This window comes from Suricata suricatta, chromosome 6 (genome assembly GCF_006229205.1).
Source record: "Suricata suricatta isolate VVHF042 chromosome 6, meerkat_22Aug2017_6uvM2_HiC, whole genome shotgun sequence".
Lineage (NCBI taxonomy): Eukaryota > Metazoa > Chordata > Mammalia > Carnivora > Herpestidae > Suricata > Suricata suricatta.
The window spans coordinates 99676299-99700578 of record NC_043705.1 but is presented as its reverse complement, the minus strand read 5'-3'; the positions used below and the strand labels follow the sequence as shown (position 1 = coordinate 99700578).

Below are 24280 nucleotides of genomic sequence, written 5' to 3'. Positions count from 1 at the left end.
CGGCCATGGCCTACTGCGCTCGCTCCTCCCGCCCCCGGCGCTCTGCGGCGGCCGCTGTCCGCTCTCGCTTTCTGCGCCTGCGCGCGCCGCGCCCTCCCCTTCCCTCCCGCGCGCGCACCCGCGCGCGCTCCGGCGTTCACTCACAATCGCATGGGCCGGGTGGTTCCCGCGCGGACCCGGGTATGTTGGCGGGAGACTGCCCTCCCGGGGCCCACGCAGACCCGCCCAAGCCGCTATGGAGACGCGTACCACCCCGACCCCTACACGCATACTGTGACACGCGCCATTCTGACACACGTGTGCTCACACTCCTCAAACACCAGGAGCCGCGGGCGCTCACACCCACACTCACCTGCTGCTACCACGTGGGAGAATTGGAAAGGCTGATCCTCACCCGGTGCAACCGCAGTAGCAATGATGCCAGAATTTTTTTTTACCTCTCTCACTGACTGGACTAGACTGTCAACTCCATGGCGTCAGGGACCAAGTCTGTGATGGCTCAGCAGTGTCTAGCACAGAATAGGCGCTCCATAAGCCTCTGTTGAATAAGTGACTGGATGCATGAATAAGTGAACTGAAAATGTTCACTATCTTTAATTTTAAATTTCTGCCTCTTGGTTTAAGGAATTTGTTCAAAGAATTTTATTGTAATGCGAAATTGAATAGTATTTGTGTGTTGCTTTTGGTCGAAAGTTCAAAGTAGAGATAAGTAAACACACCCCCTTACTAAGGTCTAGGAAACTCATTTGTTCTGCCCCACCTAACAGCATTCCTACCTTAATTTAAATAGCAACATACCTTTTGGGGCTGCAACTGTTCCCCACTTACTCACAATACAGTCTGAAGCATGTCTCGGTGCACAGGACAAATCAAAGATGCTGCTTGTCTTTGCTTTGGCAAGACACCTTATTACCAGTTTTTCTAGGGCCTCAGAGACTCTCCGTAAATCCCTCACCCTCTATCTGATACACCTTCTCCCAGAAACAAAAAGCCTACACTATTCCTTGTTGTGTCATTGGTTACTGACCAGAGAGTGGGTGGCTACTGGAAACCAGTCTGGCCTTTGATGTTGGTAGTGCCTGTATACACAAAGACTCACACCCAGTAGTTGGTAAAATGTTGCAACTATCCTGGATCATCCTGAAATTATGAAACCTCAACTTCTGCCTGTTACAAGAGAAATTAATGTACTTAAGTGTATATCTCTGTTGGGGGCCCTCCTTGGAAATTCAAGTCTCTGGCCTCTGTGCTTTAAATGATAAACCTCCAATTCCTCACAACCTTTATATATTGCTAAAATTGTAAAAGCAAGCTTTCCTGAAGGCATCAGTTCAATCAAATTCAGAGTAACTTCCCTTCTACTAGTTTGACAGCGCTATAGAAATGAGGTTTTAAAAATTTCTGGGAAGTATGTTCATAATTCTACAGACACCTTTCATCCTAGTGCCTTAGACTACTTTAGAATAATCAAGCATGCTGCATCCTAGAGAGGCTGTTTTATGAGTCTCTTTATACAACCTGTTAAGTAAGAAATTATAGAGGCCACATTACTAATGAGTAGACTAGAAAACTGCCCAAAATAGCAAAGCCTTATGCCTTGGTTTTCACCACTGCATTTTAGCAACTACTATTGACTTCAGGCAAGAAAACATAAAGCCAGAAACAGATTACAAAAAAGTCAAAATCTATATAACCTTAAATTCTAATTGGATTTATTTATTTGTTTAGGGTAAATTGCAGAATATTGAAAATATTCCTTTAATATTGTTACCGGTTTTGCGTGTTTTTTTTAATGGAGGAAAAACTTACCTCAGTGCTCACATTTCCTTTTTTAAAGGAAAAAAAATGACTTCAAAGTTCTATAACCCTCACTGATAATAAGTACTCTGTACTTGTAAAAGCAGGACAAAGTCACATGTCTTTTTCACCTTTGCATTTTACAGCAGCTGCCTATAAATGCTAAGTTCAAAACAACTAAAGAAAATTACTCTGGTAATGAAAGGGTTACTGCTATTATATTACTGCTAATCCAGTTATGGGAAAGCTCCACATTGCCAGATGCAGGTAACTGAATCAAACTAAAAAGAAAAAAAACGGAAAAAGACTGGGAGTGGGACAGTAGAGAAGCTCGCTCAAATAAAAGCAGTCATGTAGAAAGTATTTTCTAGAAGCACCCAAAAAAGCAAAGGTTAGGAGCAAAACTTACTGTAAATACCTGAAACCAAGCTTAAGCAAATGCCCAAATGCCACAAAACCTGGCCATAAAAGGAATTAGCTTCATAGCTAGAAGGAAAGAACTGGAATGTTTATGACTCTGGAATGGCAGACCATTCAGGATTCCAAAGGTTATCCTCCTGTTCACCAAATGTATATGCAACACTGAGGAGGAAGTCAGCATAAAATTTGGAAGAGTGCATGTTTGTTACAGCTCTAGCCATTCCAAAAGACTAGTCTCTGAATACCTTACAAAACCAGCTTTTGCTAATAATCCCATAGAAACTACCCTCTGTTGCAAATCTGCAGATAGTTGATGGCCAGTTCACTATGCCTTCTAGATCCAGAGATAAAAATCTCATATAATAGACTTCATGTAATGCAGCCCATATCCAAAAACTCAGATAGCCAACTCTGGATATATGGGGGAAAGGTGAATTTTCATGTATGCATTTATTCACTTAACTTTATTCCTATGGGCACTTTGAGGTTTTCTCCATCTAATCCCAAAATAGTTAACTTTCTTGAATAGAAGAGTCTAAATGATATATAAAATCTCATTCAACCTGACTATGCTTATGGTTTGATTTTGAAAGCCAATTCTAAGAGGAAAACTATAGTTTTCTTAGGCAACATGGTTCAGCAAAGGGGAAATAAACTTTTTTTGAGATATAATTGAGATCTAATTCACATATGATATAATACACTTATAAAGTGTGCAATTCAATGGTTTTTGGTAGATTCACAGAATTGTGCAACCATCATAATCAATTTTAGAACATTTTCATCATCACCTCCCTTCCAAAAACAACAAAAACCAAAAAATGCTCTATCCTTTATCAGTCGCTCTCTTTGCCCCTGCCTTAGGCAACTCTTACAGATTTACCTATTCTAGACATTTCATATAGGTTATGTCATACAAGATGTGATCTTTTGTGTCTGACTTATTTCCCTTAGCAACTTGTTTTCAAAGTCCATCCATGTATAGTTATTTCATTTCCTTTTATTGCCAAATAACATTCCATTGCCTATATCACATTTTGTCTATCCATTCACCAGTTGATAGACATATGGGTGGTTTCCCATAGCTCTTATGAATAGTACTGCTATAAATATTTGCATACAAGCTTTTGTGTGGACACAGGTTTTCATTTGTCTTCGGTTATAGTAGGAGTAGAATTGAATCACCTGGTCACATCACATCGCACTCTGCATCTAACTTTCTGAGCAACTGCCACTGTTTTCTAAAGTGGCTGCTTGATTTTACATTCCCACCAACAGTGTATAAGAACAGATTTACTGTTAGATTCGAATACCCCGTACTTGTTAGATATGGGACCCTGTACCAAGTGTTCATAATTTACAAACACCCATTTGTCATCTGTAAAACAAGGATTAATGACAGTATCTACTTCACAGGATTATGATAAAAAATAAATAAAACTGTGTATGCTAATATTCCTGGTACAAAGTAAGCCCTCAGTATATGTTATTAGTAGTTCCCTCTGTCTTTGGTATCCAGCTGGCAACATTTCTTCTGTACTAAAGTCAGACAAAGATAAAATTATAACTACCTTTTTTTTTCTTTTTTTTTTTAAATTTTTTTTTAATGCTTTTTATTTATTTTTGAGAGACAGAGAGAGACAGCTGGAGCAGGGGAGGGTCAGAGAGAGAGGGAGACACAGAATCCCAAGCAGGCTCCAGGCTCTGAGCTAGCTGTCAGCACAGAGCCCGACGCGGGGCTCAAACCCACGAACCGCGAGATCTGACCTGAGCCGAAGCCGGACGCCCAACCGACTGAGCCACCCAGGCACCCCTATAACTACCTTTTAACAATAAGAAATGCATACACATGGTTGAGGCTGAATAAATATTTTATGGGTAATTGGAAAAGCAATAGAAGTTAACACTGTTTTTATAACAAAATAAATTTATCTTTTTCTATCTCCTGTAGAGCTAATGCCTGAGGCTATAGAAGGGAAATAATATAGAAACGAGTCCTGCTTTGTTTGGATTTTTCAAATTTTCCCCCAAAAACATTTTTATCTTCTTTTATCTTGAAGAGTTTCAACTATACAGAAGAATTGTTAAAAAAAATTGCGGTCATCGCTCATATACTCATCTACAGCAATTGTTAACATTTTGAGTATTTGCTTTGTATGTATGGGTTGTTTGTTAAGCTATTTGAGAGTAAATTGCAGACATCAACACATTGCACCCCCTAATACTGCAGGCTGACACTTCTAAAACTAACAGCTTTCATATTATCAAATGACCTTGCCACACCTAAGAAAATAAATGATAATTTCCTAATCTTTACCTATCTGGCTGATGTTCAAATTTTCACATTTCTCCCTGAAATATCTTTTATAGGTAAAGATATTTTATTTGGTTTTTACTAACCAAATCCAATCAAGTTTCACTCATTGCCTTAATTTTATGCCTTACAAACCAGCTTTGCTTTTAATCCATCTGAGTACTTGTGACTGTTTTGAATCTCTAACATCAGCAGGAGGGAAAAATGTATTGTTGCTATTGTTTTCAGATTTAAGCTCTGCTGGTGTACCTCTATCTTCCCCAGCCACTTTCTCTGTATTGATTCTGATTAAGACAAAGATGGGTATAATGCAAAATTGTGGGTTGCTTTTCAAGCATGATGATATTTAGCTAAATAGAATGGATATTGTCATAGACATTTGTTAGTTGCCTCCCCAATATCTATTATGCTCCTTTTTCTCTTTTTAATATCATTGTGAACATTCTAGCCATGCAGTCTACTGTGGATTAATCAGTTTATCCTATCTCCTTTAGTGATTAGTCTAGGGAAGGACCCATGACCCAAGTCAATCAGGGCAAGACTCAACACCAGAACTTTTGCCTGAACTATTGAAAGAACAAAGTTTCTCTTTCCTGCTAGATCTAAAAAAGGACTACCATAATTTCAAGGACTACAGACAGTCATCTCAGATCCAAAAGTGTCTCAAAGCAGGTAAAAGAACCTGAGACACAAAAAGAAACAGGACCTGGTCACAGTGTATGAGTCCTGTTCTAAGCCTCATGTGTGAAGCCAGCATGTCCACCTCCTATTCTTTAGCTATATCAGCCAATAAATTACTTTTGCTTAGCTACTTTGCAATGTGTTTTCTGTTTTTTGTAGTTAAAAGAGACCTAAGGCATTCAATCCTTTTAATTTGTTACTGTAATATGCTGTTATAAACAGAAGGAAATAACTTAAAAAATAATAAGTAGAAACACAATTGTGCAACTTAACAAATTATCATAAAGCAAAGCTATTTAACCACTCTCCAGAAATAGAAGCTTGCTAATACCAGAAAATCCCCAGATGCTCTTTCCCATCACAACTATTTCACCACAAAGGTAACTATTTTTCTGACTTTAATATAGCTACTTCCTTTTCTTTGTTTAACCACCTAAGTATGAACCTCTAAATACTATAATTTAGTTTTGCCTGTACTTGAATTTAATATACATGGATTCCTACAGTGTATATTCTTCGGTTTCCAGATTTTTCTCCTTAACATTGTGTTTGAGATTCAATTATATTCTTGTGTGAAACTGCAGTTCAGCCATTTTCATTGCAGTATAGAATGCTATCACATTCATAGAACATTATTTATTCATTTTGCTATGTATGAACATTTGGGTTCATGAACACCCAAATTCCCACTTGGGGCTGCTACAAATTATACTATCAACATTTTTGCACTTGTCTCCAGGTGCACATGGGCACATACTTCTTTGGAGAAGAATGGCTGGGCCAAACTTTCTTAGAGGTGTTTACACGATTTACACTCCCAACAGCAATTCCTCAGAGTTCCTATTGCTCTGCATTCTAGCTTACAGCTGATGTTGTCAGTCTTTTAAATTTTAACCACTCTAGTGGGTTTGTAACTTGCATTTCCCCAATTGCTGATGAGGTTGAGTACCTTTTCACATATTTACTGGCCTTTTGGGACTTCCTCTTTGGTGAATTATTCAAGTCTCTTACCCAATTTTCTCCTGGGTTGTTTGTCTTTTGCTTTCAGTTTTATAATCCTTTATATTCTGAATGCAAACCCCTTGTCAATTATATACACTGCAAAAAAAAATTTTCTCTTGTTCCATAGCCTCCTCTTCATTCTCTAAATGGTATTTTTTAATGAACATAAATTCTTAATTTAATTATGTTTGCTGCTTCTTTTAAGCCTGTCCCCGCCTCTGACCCCCTCCACAGTACAATCTCTGTCAGGTGTATCTGAGTAGGTCTGTTTCTAAATTTACCATTCCATCCCACTGGTTTGTTTGTCTACCTTGATGTGGATACCAAACTGTTTCAATTACTCTAGCTAAATAATAAGTCTTGATAGGTGGTAGAGCAAGTCCTTGCCCCTGAATTTCTTTCTCTTGTTTTGTTTTCTTCAAGAGAATCTTGGCTCTTTATCAATTTTGGAATCAAATTTGGAATTTGGGCTTGTCAAGTTTCCTAAAGTCTAGTTGAGGTTTTTAGGGTTTTTTTTTTTTATAAGGTTTTTAGTTTTTGACATGGAGGTCTTACATTACCTTTTATTACATTAAATCCTAGATATTTTATGTTTTTGATGCTACTACTAATGGTAATTTACATTTTCTATTAGTCTTTGAATATGTAACAGTAAATCTCAAGAGTCCCTGTCCCCAGGAACTTTCAATCTCTTGGGTTTGGGACAGATCCATAAATGGTTTTAATATAAAGCTTAAATGAATTGGTTATGATAAGGTGGGCAAAGGTTACAGTGGAAATACAAAAGGGATGGATTAGCCCATTCTGGGGGGTCATGGGGTGGAAGGAAGGGAAAGGCATTCTAATTGTTGAAAAATAGATAAGGAGTCACCTGGTGAGTAAAGACTGAGGCAAAGAGGGGAGGAGCACACATTTTACATACACATTTCAGGATGTTAGCAAGGGACATGTCCTGCCTCAGGGGCCTGCCAAAACAATAGAATCAGACGTCAGCATGGGTGTGAAGCAAATTCTTCCCTGGGCATAATTTACTAAAGGAATTTACAAACAAAACAAAACAAAAAACTAGTTCCAAGGCTCCTGGACCCATTTAACCAGCTAAGGTTATCGAATGGTGTATGGTGTAGAAGCATGAGCAGAGAGAGGATTTGAGAAGTTTCTCTGGAGAGAGCTGTTGCTGTCAGTACTGCTAAGCAAAGGAACCATCATGGGGAATACTACCTCCTTCTGCTCTGGTCTGATGGTGAAGAGATCTCCCGTGAGACCAATCACAGAAGTTGAAATATGTTCCCTGCAAAGGACTGAAAGAGTGAAAGCAACCTGTAGCTGTTTTGGGGATAGATGAGCATTACTAGAGTTTATCAAAGGAAGCAAGAGGTGTGTGGGTGTTTCCCATAGTGCAGATGTTCCATATGAGAAACAGAGCTGGCCCCAGCTGTCTGGGGTCCTGTATAATAGGACTAAATAAAAGAACAAAGGAAACTGACAGTAAGAAGTCGGAAATAAAAACCTAATTCCCAATTCACCTAGAATAGGGATGCATCCACATAGGTCATTGATACTCGAATTAAGAATCTTCTAGGGTTACCAGGTGGCTCAGTCAATGAAGCTTCTGAAATGATTTCAGCCCAGGTCATGATGTTGCAGTTCACGGGATTGAGCCCCACATAGGGCTGTGTGCTAAAAATGCACAGCCTGCTTGGGTCTCTCTCTCTCTCTCTCTCTCTCTCTCTCTCTCTCTCTCAAGATAATAAACATTAAAAATAATGAAGCTTGGGGCGCCTGGATGGCTCAGTCGGTTAAGCGTCTGACTTCAGCTCAGGTCATGAATTTGCAGTTTGCAAGTTTGAGCCCCGGGTCAGGCTCTGGGCTGACAACTCAGAGCCTAGAGCCTACTTCAGATTCTGTGTCTCCCTCTGTCTCTGTTCCTCCCACACTTGCGCTCTCGTGCGTGCTCTCTCTCTCTCTCTCTCTCTCTCTCTCAAAAATAAAGATTAAAAAATTGTTTTAAATAAAAAAAATTTTTAAACATGAATCTTCAAACAACCCATGGAGACCCACCAGCTTGCCTTAGTTGATCAGTTATAAAAAGCCAACTAGCTTCTCCTAGTTAAGAGACCAGTAGCAGTCTGGTGCTGATTGTTTAGATTCTACAATGTAACTAGCAACCAGTGTGGAAGCAGCCTAAGTCCTCTTGCAACCAGGTCCCCCTTCTAAGCCACCGTGTGAACTGGCATCCTGGAGCTATTAGCAAATCAAGTTCTCTTATATTATCCATGTATCCTTTTCAATCAACTTCTATTTAAAACAAACAAACAGTTGTGCACTAGGCACAAGAGAGAAAGATTCAAGTTTAGCCATCTACCAAACTCAGAGAAGTTGAAGGCCCCCAACAAGCATGAACTTCCTCATCCCTGACCTGTCCGTCTCTGGGCAGTTTCCACCCAGGTGGGGTCTGCTGCAGCTGCTGGTACACTGGAAGGAAGGCAGTGGGGACAGAGCAGAAGACCACCACTTCATATATGGAGAGAACCTTCACTGTTTGAAGGAGATTGAAGCATTTAATTAATCTCCTGACTGGACACATTCTAATTACCAAGTCAAGACTGTGATTTGTAACTTAAAGTGAGTAGGACTGCCCATCCATTAAGAAATCTTGGGATCTGCCCAAGTTTGCATTGGAGGGCAGGGAAATAAATAAAATAAAATCAGTTTTCTGAATAAAAACGTTGAGGGCTAGTGAGTAACAAAATCAGATACCCCCAGAGTGTAAAGCACATGCAAGAAACAAAAAGCAATACAATTATGATTTGATCTCAGATTTACAGAGAGAATGTAAGGAGATGAAGTAAACTGAGCTCTATGCGGCTGAGCAAAGACTTTCCATGCCATGCTAAGGAGTCCGGACTTTAACAGGAAATAAAGCAATACTGAGTAGTTAGCACAGGAGAGTAACAGTTATTGGGCATTTACTATATTCTAGGCTCTATACTAGGTGGTTTAAATGAATTATCACATTGTGCTCTGCTTCCTGTCAGTCTAGGCATACCAGAAGAGGTAATGAGTTTGTTCACAGAATCACATCTCTGGGTCTAAAACTCAAACTTCAGTTAAATTTAAGCTTTGCTCTTTTTAAAAAAATTTTTAACATTATTCAATTTTGAGAGACAGAGTGAGAAAGAGCATGAATGGGAGGGGCAGAGACAGAAGGAGACAGATTCTGAAGCAGGCTCCAGGCTCCAAGGTGCCAGCACAGAGCCCGACTTGGAGCTCAAACTCATGAACCATGAGATCATGACCTGAGCTGAAGTTGGATGCTTACTGACTGTGCCCTTCTTAGCTTTACGCTTGATTAGCTGTGTGACACTGGGCAAATCATTTGACCTCCCTATACCTCTGTTCCTTCATTTTTAGGATGGAGATAATTATCCTATTATAGAGTTTTTGTGTCCCCATTTTTTGTGACTTCAACAACATAGTAATCCATGTGGGACTTTATTTATTTTTCTTTTTTTAAATTGTGATGAAATTCACATAACATCAAATTAGCCACGTATGTTATTTTTTTAAGTTTATTTATTTATTTTGAGAGAGACAGAGACAGCATAAGTAGGGGAGGGGCAGAGGAAGGGAGAGAGAGAATTCCAAGCAGGCCCTGAACCATGAGCACAGAGCCTGACACAGGGCTCGAACCCACAAAACATGAGATCATGACCTATGCTGAAACCAAGATGCTTAACCAACTAAGCCACCCAGGCGCCCCCAAATTAGCCATTTTAAAGTGAACGATTGAGCGGCATTTAGTATAGTCACAACATTGCGCACACACCACCTTTACCTAGTTCTAAACCATTTTCTTTCCCCCCAAACAGAACCCTCGGCTGGTCAAGCAGTTGTTTCCCCTAATCCCCTTCCTAATCTCCTCACTTAACACTGTCACTTAAATGACCTTTTCCTCCCTCCCATCTGTTATCACAGTTACTTCTCAAACTATCCTTGACATCAACTTCCAAAACCTCAATTTCGAGCATCTCTCTCTGTGATTACTCCTACAAATATTCTGATTCTTTTTTTTTTTAATGTTTTTTATTTATTTTTGAGAGACAGTGAGCAGGGGAGGGTCAGAGAGAGAAGGAGACACAGAATCCAAAGCAGGCTCCAGGCTCTGAGCTAGCTGTTAGCACAGAGCCCGACGTGGGGCTGGGGCTCGAACCCACGAACCTCGAGATCATGACCCGAGCCAAAGCCAGACGCTCAACCGACTGAGCCACCCAGGCGCCCCTCTGATTCTTTTTTAAATATACTCACATGTTCTTCTTAGCATCAAGCTTCCAATCCCCTTTCAACTCACTGACCTTACCAACTCTTCACATACCCTTCTTTTGTCCTTAATTCTTTCTCTACCCACCATAGATTCTACAGTCCACCATTTAAATGTCTCATTTATAAATGTGCTTAACTTTCCTCCCCACCATCTGCTTGGCACCTGCACCTGAGCAGCTGAGATTGCTGGATAACTACACAAGCAACCATGAATCTCAGAGCTTAGCCTTCAGCGCTGCTCCACAGAACCACTGCATGGTCCCGGTGAGACTGTGCTCCACTCCCCAGGCTGGCTCACTCTACTTTCCTCTCAAACCTCCAATACCACCCACTCCTTCTCCTCCATTCACTTTCAGCTGAGTGAGTAGCTGAGAAGATGGACGCAATCAATCAAATTCCTCAACTTTCTGCCATGATCTACCAGCTTTTGTGCTGATATTCTGGGCCTTCCCCCCGCCTCAGGTGGGAGAAGGATCCCTGCTTCTGTCAAGGGGCATGTCCTCCACTAGTGATCAGGATCACAGCCTCTCTTGCTGTTCAAGGACTTAGAAATCTGCAATAATTCCCCTTTCCCCCAGTACCATCAACTTCTCTTTCTTCTCTCATGGATAACTGCCACTAGCATACACACATGCTTAGGATGGCAATCTTTAAAAAAAATCACTCCGTTAATTTCATGCCTTGCAACCATCACCGCCCCATTTCACTGCAAAGATTTTCTGAGAAGTTGTCTATAGTGCTATCTCAATTTCCTCACTCTTCCTTTGCCCCTCAACCCACTCCACTTAGAAGTCCATCCAGAACTCACACCTTCTGACTTGGGCTCAGGTCATCATGCTAGGGTTTGTGGGTTTCAGCGCTCTGTAGGGGTCTGTGCTGACAGCTCAGAGCATGGAGCAGCCTTCAGAATCTTTGCTTGTCTTTCTGCCCCTAACCCTCTCATGCTCTGTCTCTTTCTCTCAAAAAAGAAATAAATATTATAAAAGTAAAAAAAAAAAAAAAAAAAAAAAAAGAAGTCCATCCCAAATACCCTGCTGAAACCATTCCCAGTAAGGTCATCAAAGATTTCCTCACTGTCAGGTACAACAAGCCCTTGCCAGTCCTCATCTTATTCTACTACTACTACCAGTAGCATTCCAAAGAGGCTGTCATTTCCTTCTTTCTAAAAACATTTCAATTTCTTGATCTCTCCATAGGGTTCCTAGGGCTGCAGTAACAAAGTGCCACATTGGGAAGCTAAAAATGACAGAAACTTTTTCTTTCACAGTTCTGAAGGCTAGGAGTCCAAAATCAAGGTATCAGCAGGGCCATATTCCCTCTGAAGGCTCTAGGGAAGAACCACTCCTTGCCTCTTCCAGCTTCTGGCAGCTCCCAGATATCCTTGGCATTCCTTGTCTTATAAATGATGCATCACTCCAATCTCTGCCTCCATTATCACATGGCCTTCTTATAAGATTATCAGTTATTTGATTCAGGGCTCATCATTATCCAGTATGACCTTATCTGAACTTAACCAACTGCATGTGCAGAAACCGTATCTCCAAATATGGTCACATTCTGAGATTCCAGATGGACATGAATTCTGGGAGAACACTATTCAACTCAGTATAATTTCTGTGACTGTACACTGCTGGTCTCCTCCTTCTTCCTGGCCTCTCTTCCTCACTCTCCTTCTGGGGCTACTTTGCTTCCCCTAACTCAGCTCTAAATGTTGCAGTGACCAATGGCTTGGCCCAGGGCCCCTTGCCTTTCTTCCTTTTTTTTTTTAAATGTGTATTTATTTTTCTGAGAGACAGAGAAAGAGAACAAGCAGGGGAGTACCTAAACCTGGGTACTCATCCCCCTTGCCTTCTTGAAATACACTCTCTTGGGGTGTCTGGGTGGCTCAGCTGGTTCACTGTCTGACTTCCACTCAGGTCATGATCTCAAGGTCTGTGGGTCCGAGTTCTACATCAGGCTCTGTGTTGACAGCTCAGAGCCTGGAGCCTGCTTTAGATTCTGTGTCTCCCTCTCTCTCTCTCTCTGCCCCATCCTGCTTGTGCTCTGTCTCTCTCTCAAAAAAATAACCATTAAAAAAATTAAATATACTCTCTCTGAAAGGGATATCATCTAATCCCATGGTTTAAAAATTCCATGATGACTCCCAAATTTATGTTCTAGCCCTCACCTGTGCCCATATTGATAATACTAGTTAAAATTTATTGGATACTTACTATGTGCCAGATTCTATTATAAGTTCCTTATGTGTATTAGTTAATATAATCCTCACAACAAATTTATGAGAGGAGTACTATTTTTATCCCCAATGTATGAATGAAGAAAGTGAAGCACAAGGAGGTTAAGTAAATTGTTCAAGCCCACATAGAGAGAAGGAGCCAGGATTTGAAACTGTGGACGCTGGGTCCAGAGCCTCCTCTCTTGACCACTGCATGCTCTGACTTTCCACTGGGCTCCAGGCTCATACTTTCAATGTCAAACTTGACATCTGCACTTACTTGTCTAATACGCATCCCGGGCAAGAATTAAATAGAATGCTTGACTCCCACCTCCCATCGCCATTCCCACCTTAATCTTTTTTTTCTTGCTTCTACATCTTAGTATTTGACACCATCAACACTCAGTTGCTCACATTAAAACAAAACCTAGGAATCAAATTTGATTTTGTTCTTTCCACATCCACCCCAGCCTCCATTCCAACCCCCAACAAATCCAAGGAAACCTATTAGCTTTACTTTTAGAATAGATCCTTCTCTGCTTCATTTTCACTGCCACCCTAGTTCATGCTGAACTATCATCAACTTTCAAGTTACTGCAATTACTTTCTTCCTGGTCTTTCTGCTTTCACTTTTGCAGTCTCTGTATAACCAACCCAACAGCCAAATGAGTCTTTTGAAACATAAATCAGACCATGACATGCTCAAGTTTCAAAGCTTCCAAAATGCCCCCTTATGTTTAGAATAAAATCCCTACTCCTGTTTCGTAGCCTACAGGTCCCAGCTTGATCTGGCACTGCCCGCCTCTCTGCCCTTACTCCTACCACTCTCTTCCTTGCTCAGGCAGTTCCAGTCACGATCTCACCCCGGCTTTTCCAGGAATACTTTGTGCCTGCACCAGGTCCTCAGTACCTGTTCACCTTCATGCCAGCAATGCTGTTGAAAATGCTCCACTCTCACATCTTCCTCCCATCAGATCAAACACTGCTTCCACAAAAAGGCCTTTCCTAAATCCTTACCTAGTGTGCTCAATCACGTTCTTTACACACCATCCTATGTTTGTGTTTTAATAGGATTCATCACTATTCGGAAATACCTTAATTATGTAGTTGGTTATATAAACAGAGACTTTCTCCATCTTATTGATATTTATGTCTCCAATGCCCCAAATGATGTTCAATACATAGTGACTGTTAAAAACATATTTTAAAAGGAGGAATGAATGAAACTGGGTAAATATACAGACAAGTAAGGCCAATCGTGGAAGGTTGATTGGAGGTCAGTTTTAAGGCCAGTTTTCAAAAGTCAGTTTGAGAGGAGAAAAGATGATTAACTATTAAGGAAGAAAAAATATTTTTAGCAAGAAAACAAATATTCAAAAAAGTGATTTAGTCTTGAATAAGTGACAAACAGAGGCTATAACTGTATTACTTCAGGTGACATGGAAAGTTGGTCAATATAGAAGTAAAATTAGCTTCTCAGAGCAAGGAATTATCATCATTTGGGTAAACATACTGAATGTCATCTTAAGGGCTTTAAACTTATTTATGCCTTCAACAAATATTTATTATTTCTACTGGGTACTATTCTAGGTACGATTTAATATAATAATAAACCAGAGAGACATGATCTCTGCCCTCATGGTGTTTTAATTTGGTGGAAGACTGACATCAAATATTAATATCTCATAAACATTTGGAATTGCCAAGCAAACTGCCTAAGTGTGCGTGCTGGGTTAGTATTTTGGTAATATTAATCAATGTGGTTTTTGTCCCTAGAACAATCTGTTTCCTGTTGGCCCTTACCCATTCACTCATCTCAATATTTTGTATGTAATGACTCAGAAAAGGTATGAAACAGTGAAATCCAATATGTAAGTAACAGGAGTCTTGTCCTAGCTCTTGAGTTACAAAATCTCAGCCTTCAGAAGTACAGAACATAACTCTGGCATTAATAGTGGTTTAGGAAAATACATGATGAGTCAGAAAGGCTTCCTGGCCTGCAGACTAGTAGTGTTTCCATAGGTTAGAGGAGAGGAGGGTCAGAAGGGAAGTGATTAGACCTTAGGTGCTGTTGGCTCTCTGAAAAAGGGAGCCTCTATCCTATCTCATTACCTAGGCCATCCTCCAGTGGGTTATTATGAATAACAAAAAGACACGAACATCTGTTAGGAAATTTTCTAGAGTTTTAGGAGTGCTGTGCCAGCAACCAAAAACAAAGACCATATATATCTTTTTTTTAATTTATCATATCATACATATGGTGTCAGAAGGCCCCCAAATTTTTTCCATAGCTCAGAATAGTGCAGGAGCAACAGAATGGATTGTCCCAGGCCTAAGGAGTATATGGAAGGAGCAAGGCAGAGCAGTGCCTGGAGGGCCCTACCTATGGACAGGAGCTAGAAGAGGCCAGTGTAGGCTGTTATTGTGAAACTGAGGGACTTCACAGCAGAGATTACCTTGAATGGATCGCGGTCAGGGACCAGATTCCTCTCCCCTAATGTCATGGTATGCAATAAGCTCCCTGGAACCTAGATAAAACCGCAGGAAAAAAAGGAGGGGTGAGTAATGACTCTAATATTATTTTCAATTCCCGGTTGAATCAAATTATTAAGCCAGGTGATATACATATGTGTGTATATATATACATACACACATACATATACACACATATATATATATATATATATATATATATATATATATATATAAAGAGTTTTTGCATACCTGAGTTTGATCCATCCCTGTTACTAAATAGAGGTATACAAAGCTACAGGAGATATGTGAAATCCATTTGGATGTGATTTAAATATCAATAACAGCTGAGACTGGCTAGCTAGGAAGAATTAGAAGATAATTTAGAAATAATTTGATATAGGAGAAAATTTAAGTGGGGTGCATGGGTGGCTCAGTCACTTGAACATCTGACTTCAGCTAGGTCATGATCTTGCAGTTCAGGGGTTTGAGTCCCATGTTGGGCTCTGTGCTGATAACTTAGAGCCTGGAGACTGCTTCAGATTCTGTGTCTAGGTCTCTCTCTGCCCCTCCCCTGCTCTTTCTCTTTCTTTCTCAAAAATAAACACTTTAGAAAATATAACCCTCAATTATTTGGTATAGTATAATTATCTCTGCTTCATCTGTCCATTTTAATTCCAGGAAGATTTAGAATTGAGACTAGACATAATCGAGTAGGGGCACCTCGGTAGTTCAGTTGATTAAGTATCTAACTCTTGATCTCAGCCCAGGGCTTGATCTCAGGGTTGTGAATTCTTAAACTCTCTATTGGGCTCCATGATGGGCATGGAGCCTACGTAAAAAAATAAACTAAATATAATAGAGTAAATGATGACAGCTGATTAATTCAAACCTATTGTGTTTATGTATTTGTGGTTAAGTAGAGGAATTATTGGGGTATTATTCAAACAGAATTGTCTTGTGATTTCAATTTATACTATATAATTGAAGAATTGATTAGATTTGTGATTTTAAGTTCTACTAATAAGAAAATTTTATTAAATTTAAAAACAAATTTGGAATGCTTAAGAGAACCTAATAGTCACCATATCAATGTGTTTAATATATTACAGTTACTTAAGGTATTTTTGTTAAGCAGTTGAATGTCTTAAAGACAATTATATTAAATTTATAAATGTAATTTAGATGTTTGAGAAACTGAAACTAAGTTTGTAAATGGGCTCACACATTATTCAAGGATCCCTTAAAAATGAATGCTAATAATGTATAACCTTGTCAGATCACTAAGTTGTACACCTGAAACTAATGTAACGTTGTGTGTCCATTATATTCAAATTATAAAGAAAACATTTTTTAAAAGGGGAATGTTAAAAGACTTGCCTACTTGTAAATAGAATGATGTCATTTTTATTTTAAATTTAGAAGCTTAAAGATGAATAGATTTTTATAACCGTAAGGGGAGCATTAATTTTTAAAACCAAACTAATCATATATAATCTTTTGTGGGCATAAAACTGCCATCAATGACACCAAAAAAAACTCATACCCACAGTACCTGCTATAATGCCTTGAAAGGAAAGAATATGGTGTTATGAAAGAGATTAACAGAAAAAAATCATACATGAATACAACCTAGGATTTATTTTATTTTTTAAATATTTTATTTTTAAGTGATCTGTACACTCAGCATGGGGCTGAATTTACAATCTGGAGATCAAGATCGTAGGTTCCACTGGCTGAGCCAGTCAGGTGCCCCTGTATTGATTTTAACCCAAATGTGAGAATTGATGACAGTAAACTACAAAGCATTCCTTCTACCATAAAAATAAAAAAATATAAAAATAATATTTTAGTCTTTGTCTAGAACAAAAAAGAGATGAATTCAGAGGACTGAATTTAGGTTTGGGGTTCAAGGAAGGCCTCTCTGAGAAAGTGTCTCGTGAGCAGAGACTTCCAAACATGAGATTACCAAGGGAAGAACAAGAGGAGGAGAGTTCCAGGTGGGGCCCTGGGGAGGGCTTGATGTGTTGGAACAGAACAGATGGAGCCGGACTAAGAGGAGGCTCAGGTCAGATCAGATAGACCCTTGGAGGCCATGTTACACCATCTGTTACACAAATATAAATATTACACAGATCCCAAGTGTCGTGAAAAACCACCAAGGATTTTAAGCAGAGGCCAAAGGTGCTGGGTATAGCTGAATATACAGCCTGGGCACTATATAACTCCATGAAACATGGCTGGCATAGTCCCTGGTGTGGCACATTGCCTCCCTGCGGGTAACATAATCAAATTAGGATTTTTAAAACATCACTCTATGTGCTGTGTGGAGAATTCTACGGCCAGAGCAGAAGCAGGGAGATCACTGAAATGGCTACTGCAGTCTTCAATCAAGTGGCCCAGCATAGCACTTGTGATAGAGAAAAGTAAACAGACCTTATTTGCAGTTTCCCCCGTCAGCATTAGAGGTCCAGAGAGATTCCTGAATTTGAGTGTAGCCTGACTTCAATGGTGCTTGAGAAACATTAATCAGCCACCAGTGCTGTGCGGGAGCAGACTTGTAGCGGCTCTGCACTGGCTCATGAAAACTGAGTGTGTGCACCTCTCATTTTTATTCAGTGACATCAAGTTGATAGCTTGAAATCTGCCTTGGTGGGAGTATTTACACCAAGGAAATTGGCAAGTGCTACAAACAGAGCTTCTGTCCCCAACAAAGCTTCTGTCCCCATTTACTCGCACTTCCAGCTTTTTAAAAATATTTCAACACTAAAGAATCACTACATAAGATATGGCAAAAAGTGATGGAACATTCATAAGGCTGCTGCAGTTAAAATAAATGGGATGGTTATAAGAGACGCTGGGAGGGAAAAACAATCTGTAAACCTTGATGGTTTATTAATGGCAGTGATGGGAAAAGAGGAGCAGATCACATTTTCTCTCTTGTAAAAAGAAGTCATTTCCAAACTCATCTCTTTGGAAAAGACTGCAAAGAGAACATTTCACAACTGACTTTCCCATCATGTGTATTTTAAAATGTCCCTACTTCAGCTGTCAAGGATTTCAAGTGCCTCTTTAAAATTCCACCTTATTGTATGTAGCTCAGAATTCTGAATTCTATCACCATTTATTGGTGTAGTTAAATGAATGGAATAATAATTGAATCCCAAACTCTCAGTCACTGATCATAACTGTCTTGCTAAAACAAAAGATCGGTAGAGATCTGGAGAAGAACATTCTTTAAAACTCAAAAACGTCTTCCAATCTGTGAATGGTGCAGAATCAAGGCAGCCTGTGTCGAGACTGATCAGGCCTTAAGTAAATATGTGGAAAGTTCATATAAGTTCATGCTTGTAAAGGGCATCAGGAAAGGAAGTGAAAGAAGATTCTAAGAGATTACTAAACAAACATTTTTTCCATGAAAATAAATGTTCTGTAGAATTTATAACTTATGCTCTAAGAATAATACTAAACACCCTTTACTATCAGCATGTACATTTAATAGTTCAGAAATACTAAATGTGTTAACCCTTGATCAATTTAAGTGAAATATAAAATAGTGATTTCATTTTTTCATTCTTTCAGTAAACCTCTGTGACAGGTATTTCCCTAGATCTTGTAGATATAAAAATGAGTAAGACTACCTTGGGTTTGCGCATAATGACTGAGGAAGTTGGAGTCATGAGCAGATTAGAGTACAATGTGGACAATGCAGGAGTTCAGTATTTAGAAGATAGAGAAGCCTAAGAAGGGACACATGACTCAGAGTTGAGTGAGCAGAGGCAGCTTCCTGGGGGAGGTGACACTAAGCTGAATCTTAATAAGTAGGGGGAAGCTGGATAGTGTATGTGTATGGAATGGGGGAATTTCAGGCAGATGGGAGAGCATGATAAAAAGTGAGAAAGAGCAATGTGATCTTGAGATCCTTACTTGAAAGGCAGAAGGAAATAAGGAGAAGAGGCTGGAGACCTATAGTTCTCAGTGGCATACCAAAGAGAAAGCACCTGGAATGGTCCACGCTGAGTGGAGACAAAAATGGGGTGCATTGTCTGTGGAGTATTTGAAAACAAAAATAAGAATGATTACATTGCCAACAATTCTGAACAATGATAAAATGCTCCCTTCTGTCAAGTAGCCATGCTCCTGAGTAGACCACTGTATGTTTTTCCTCAAGATGTGGAGAACAAAGTGACATGATCAAGTTCCTGAGCTGTGTAGATAGAGATGCCAGCTGCAGTTATATCTAAATGAGAGATCCTTTCTTTGCATCCCCTTAGAATTTGAGATAAGTTGAGTTTTTATTGACTTACGGGAGATCTTGAAGAGATATATGGCAACTGGGCATTGATTTTGGACTGTAACTGTACATTCAGGAGTCAGCACAGAAGTGGTAGTTAACTTTCTGGGAGTGGAAGGGGACCTGGGAAAAAAGAGACAAATGGGCCAAAGATGGAATGCTGGGAAGCTGAATATTTCATGGACAGAAGACAGAACAAAAGTCTAAGAAATAGACAGTGAATGGATGCTCAGAAGTCTAAGAAGAATCTAGATAGCACAGAATTGTGGCAAGACTTCCCAGGGCCAAGGGGGAGAGAGAGAATTGGGAGATAATGCAAAAAAGATAAACACCAGTAGGTGTCTATGAGAAAGAAATCAGAAGAAATCATGGTACATGTTAGGAGGTAGCCAGGGAGTTGAAGATACAATGGCTGAAAGCCTAGCAAGAATTCAGAGTGACAGACTCTCATCTGGTAGCTTAAGTGCCTTTACAGGCCCATCCCCAATCCCATATTAAGCTCTGAAGATTACAAGACCCCAGAGTTTACCCACAACCCAGAGTGGACCAGGGAGTAAAACAGACCCAGTGAGTTTCCTCCTTGCCTCAAAAAAATCATGACCCTAGCAAAGAGACTCACCAAGCCAGAAAAGATAGGAACATGGGTGGACAGATGACCAAAGACCTGATGAGATAATGCACATCTCAAAAGATGCTATCATTCTAAGAGCTGAGGCCCAGATGGGTCTCCCATGTGACTCACATTAATGGAGCTAGTGTTTACCCCCTACCTCCACTTAAATGTTACCTCAGAAAACTTGCCTATGTTCTCCCCAAACATAAGAATAGAATAATTTTGGAGGGTAGAATAATTACCCTCCAAAAATAAAAAATTAAGTTCAAAGAGAGAAAAGTAAAGACATATTTCTTGTATACTTCAGTTTGTGAATTGCGGTCTGTATATTTATTACAGAAAACAATAACCTATAAATCCTAGATTCAATTGGGTCTATATATGGACACTGCTCTAAAAAAAGGTACAGTGTAGTGGTCCTTGGGTGGCTCAGTCAGTTAAGTGTGCAACTTTTGATTTGGGTTCAGGTCATGATCTCACAGTTCATTAGATCAATCACACATAGGGCTCTGCACTGACAGCATGGAACCTGCTTGGGATTTTCCCTCCTCCCCCTCTTAAAATAAATAAATGTGTTTTTTTAATACAGTCTAAACAGTTAATAATTTAAAAATGAAATGAAATTCTGAGCTTTAACTTGCATTACTCAACAATCTTTTATAGAGGATCTCATTTATTTTTTAGTAAGTATTTTATTGTTGTTATTCTTTTAGAGATTTTTAAATTAAGCTCTAGGGCCAATGTGGGGCTTGAACTCACGATGAACCCAAGATCAAGAGTCACATGCTGTACCAGCTAAACCACCCAGGCGCCCCCTGAGGGTCTTATTTCTAACTCCCAGGAACACTTTTCCTATGTTCTTTTTCTCTCTTCCACATTTCTCTGCAACCTGTATTACGTTGATTCTCTCATTCACAACTGTACCTCCCCAAAACTTTTCCTCCTACAGGTCACACTGATAATTTTGCCTTCTAAATTCCTAATTTTTCTGCTCTAGTTCTTTAATCAGTTTAACTTCCATTTCCTTCTTCTTCTCCCCCTCCTTCTCTTTATTTCTTCCTCCTTCCCAAGATAGGGAGGGATTGTGAATCTATCCAGACAAAGAGAAGAGGCTAGTGGCGGAAGAAAACTAGAAACACTAGTTAATTTTTAAACTACTGCTCTTAAGAGAAGATGAATAAGCAAAATGATGAAAATGTGAATTATCCAAAATTCTACTATTGTAAATATATTGATATACATTCAGACTTTTTCCCATGCACTTATAATGCACATAAGTTTAAGCTTCAAAACAAAAACCACCTCATAATTAACTCATATGGCCCCTTTTAAGTAACAACTATATTGTGGAAGTCCTTTTCTCTCAAGAGATGGTTATGTACACCCTCACTGTTAAAAGCCATATGACATTCCACTGTTTGAATATACCATAAATAATGCACTTTGTGTCCCACTGTTAAGACATTTAGGTTATTTCTGGTCATAGAATTATGAACACTATTGTCCTTCGTTCACTTATGCAATTGTTTTCATAAGATCAATTAGTAGGTGTGATAATTCTGGTCAAAGAGTACACATATTTATATTAGCTTTCTAGGCTCCTGGAACAAAGTGTCACAAGCCAGGACACTCAAACAATATTAATTTTATTGTTTCACAGTTATGGAGCCCAGAAATTGAAGATCAAGCTGTTAGAAGGCTGATTTCTTCTGTGGGCAGTGCATGAGAATCTGTTCCATGCCTCTCTCCTGGCTCCTGGTGGTTTGCTGGCCATCACTGGCCAACCTTGTCTTCTGCTGCATTACCCCAATCTCTGTCTTTATCTTCACATGGCATTCTCCCTTCACATGGCAATATCCCTTTTTATAGGGACACCAGCCATATTGTATTAGGGGGTCACCCTACTCCAGTGTGACCTCATTTACAGTAACCTGATTTCTAAATAAAACGATATTTTGGGGGCACCTAGGTTGCTCAGTTGGTGAAATATCTGACTTCGGCTCAGGTGATGATCTCGTGGTTTGGGAGTTTGAGCCTTGTGTTGGGCTCTGTGGGGACAGCTCAGAGCTTGGAGCCTGCTTTGGATTCTGTGTCTCCCTCTCTCTCTCTGCCCTTCCCCCACTAGGGCTCTGTCTCTCTCTTACTTTCTCAAAAATAAACATTAAAAAAATTTTCAATGCTATTCTTAAGCATTAAATGTTAGGACTCCAATATATGATTTTTGGGGAGATACAATTCAACCCATAACATTATCTTTAAGACTTTTAATATATGTTGCCCAAGTTTTAGAGTGCATCTTTGAGAGATGTAAATGAGGTAGCATTGACAGGATTTGGTATGATTGATTATAATTGGGGAAAAAATCACAGGAAAGGAGTGGCACTAAGCAATTTCTTTTTTTTTTTTTTTCTGGGGCTCTCCGCGCTCCGCCCGCGTACAACCGGCCCCACCTCCACAGCAGCAATTTCTAATTATTGGCCATGGGCAACTGAGTAAACTATAGTACAAATATACTGGAGAGGGAGTTTGGTAGTTAAGTTTGAGACATATGGAATTTGAGGCATTATAAAAAAGGAAGTGAAAATGTCTAATCAGTATCTATATGTGTGGGTCTGGTGTTTAGGAAAGACACAATTTGTGAATCATCACTACTTAAGTGGAAGTTGAGAGTCATGGGGATGGATGAAATCACCCACTAAGGTCACCCAGTAACATGAGATAAGAGAGGACCAAGGGGGCGCCTAGGTGGCTCAGTAGGTGAAGCCTCCGACTTTGGCTCAGGTCATGATCTCATGTTCGTGGGTTCGAGCCTGCGTCGAGCTCTGTGCTGATAGCTAGCTCAGAGCCTGGAGCCTGCTTCGAATTCTGTGTCTCCCTCTCTCTCTGACCCTCCCCCTCTCATTCTCTGTCTCTCTCTGTATGAAAAATAAATAAAACAGAAAAAAAATTAAAAGAAAAAAAAAAAGAGAGAGGACTAAGGACAGAATCTTAGGGACCCAAATCCTTAAAGGGTATTTGGAGGGTGAGAAACTTACAAATGTGACTGAGAAGAAAAGTTTCAAGGGTGAGGACATAAATTAATATTTGAAGGATGAGTAAGAGATTCAAGGCAGACAAGAAAGAATTCCAAGCTAAGGGGATGGTTTGAACAAAGGGCTAGTGAATGGTAATGTGCATAGCACAGTCCAGAAATATCCAATAACCTGACATGGCTGAGACAACAGTGTAAGGGAGCAAGGAGTGGTGGGAATGAGAGAAGGGGGATACATTAGGGTCAGACGTGACTTATGCCTGTCATTGACCTGTTAGTGCTCAGATCGATTCCCTGCCCTTTCCTGCTTACCCCTGTATCACAGGATGCTGACCTGGTAGCCCACATTTCTCAGGCTGCTTTGCCCACTGGCTTCTTGTTAGGTTTGGCCAAAAGAGGCACAGGTGGTAGACTAGAGGGCAGCATCTCAGGCAGGGACTGTGTCTACTCCGTTGTCCAGCTCTTGCTGGTCACACTCTGTCATGGCTCCAGCTCTGGCTGCACAGTCTATGTAGTGGTGCTGGACGCTACTGCTCTAACTTCCAGGTCCTGCCACATATCCTGGTTCCCGGGCTCTAATGACACTATATCTCTTCCTTTTATCTTCTCCCCTAGGGCTGGCAGCAGCTCCTTGCCGTGGTTGATTTCTGAGATGCCTGACCCTATTTTCAGCTCTGCCAAGGCTCTATAACTCCATATCAAATTCCTTCTGTTATTTCCAGATTTGTTGTTGTTGTTGATCTTATGAATGTTATAATGAACTTGTTCATATGTCTCCTAGTGCATCTGTCCAATAGTCTCTTTCTAACAGCTTGGAGTAGAATTGCTAGATTGCTACCTTCAGACTTGTTTTACACATGAGAAAAACAAGCCCATGTGAAAATGGATTCCTAGCTAATGCCATAGTGAAAATGTAATTTTTTCCCTGTGCTAGGGAAAAATTTCTTATACAAGATACAAAAAGAGCAATCCATCAAGGAAAAGGTAAAACATTACACATACTCAGAATTAAGAACTTCTGTTCATGTTGTATGGAAAACAATTTGATAATAAAATATTATGGGGAAAAAAAGAACTTCTGTTCAAAAGAGATGATAAAGAGAATGAAAACGAAAAGC

The 24280-nt window shown here is 39.8% G+C and overlaps 1 protein-coding gene across 2 annotated transcripts in view; it reads right to left on the bottom strand.

The window, feature by feature from the left end:
• RNF145 (ring finger protein 145) overlaps positions 1-24280 on the bottom strand; it is a 93197-nt gene that overhangs the window by 54297 nt on the left and 14620 nt on the right. For both annotated transcript variants that reach the window (XM_029942935.1, XM_029942933.1), the window contains exon 4: positions 15209-15280. The gene's annotated coding sequence lies outside the window, so the exon portion shown is untranslated. The remainder of the gene's footprint in view (positions 1-15208; positions 15281-24280) is intronic.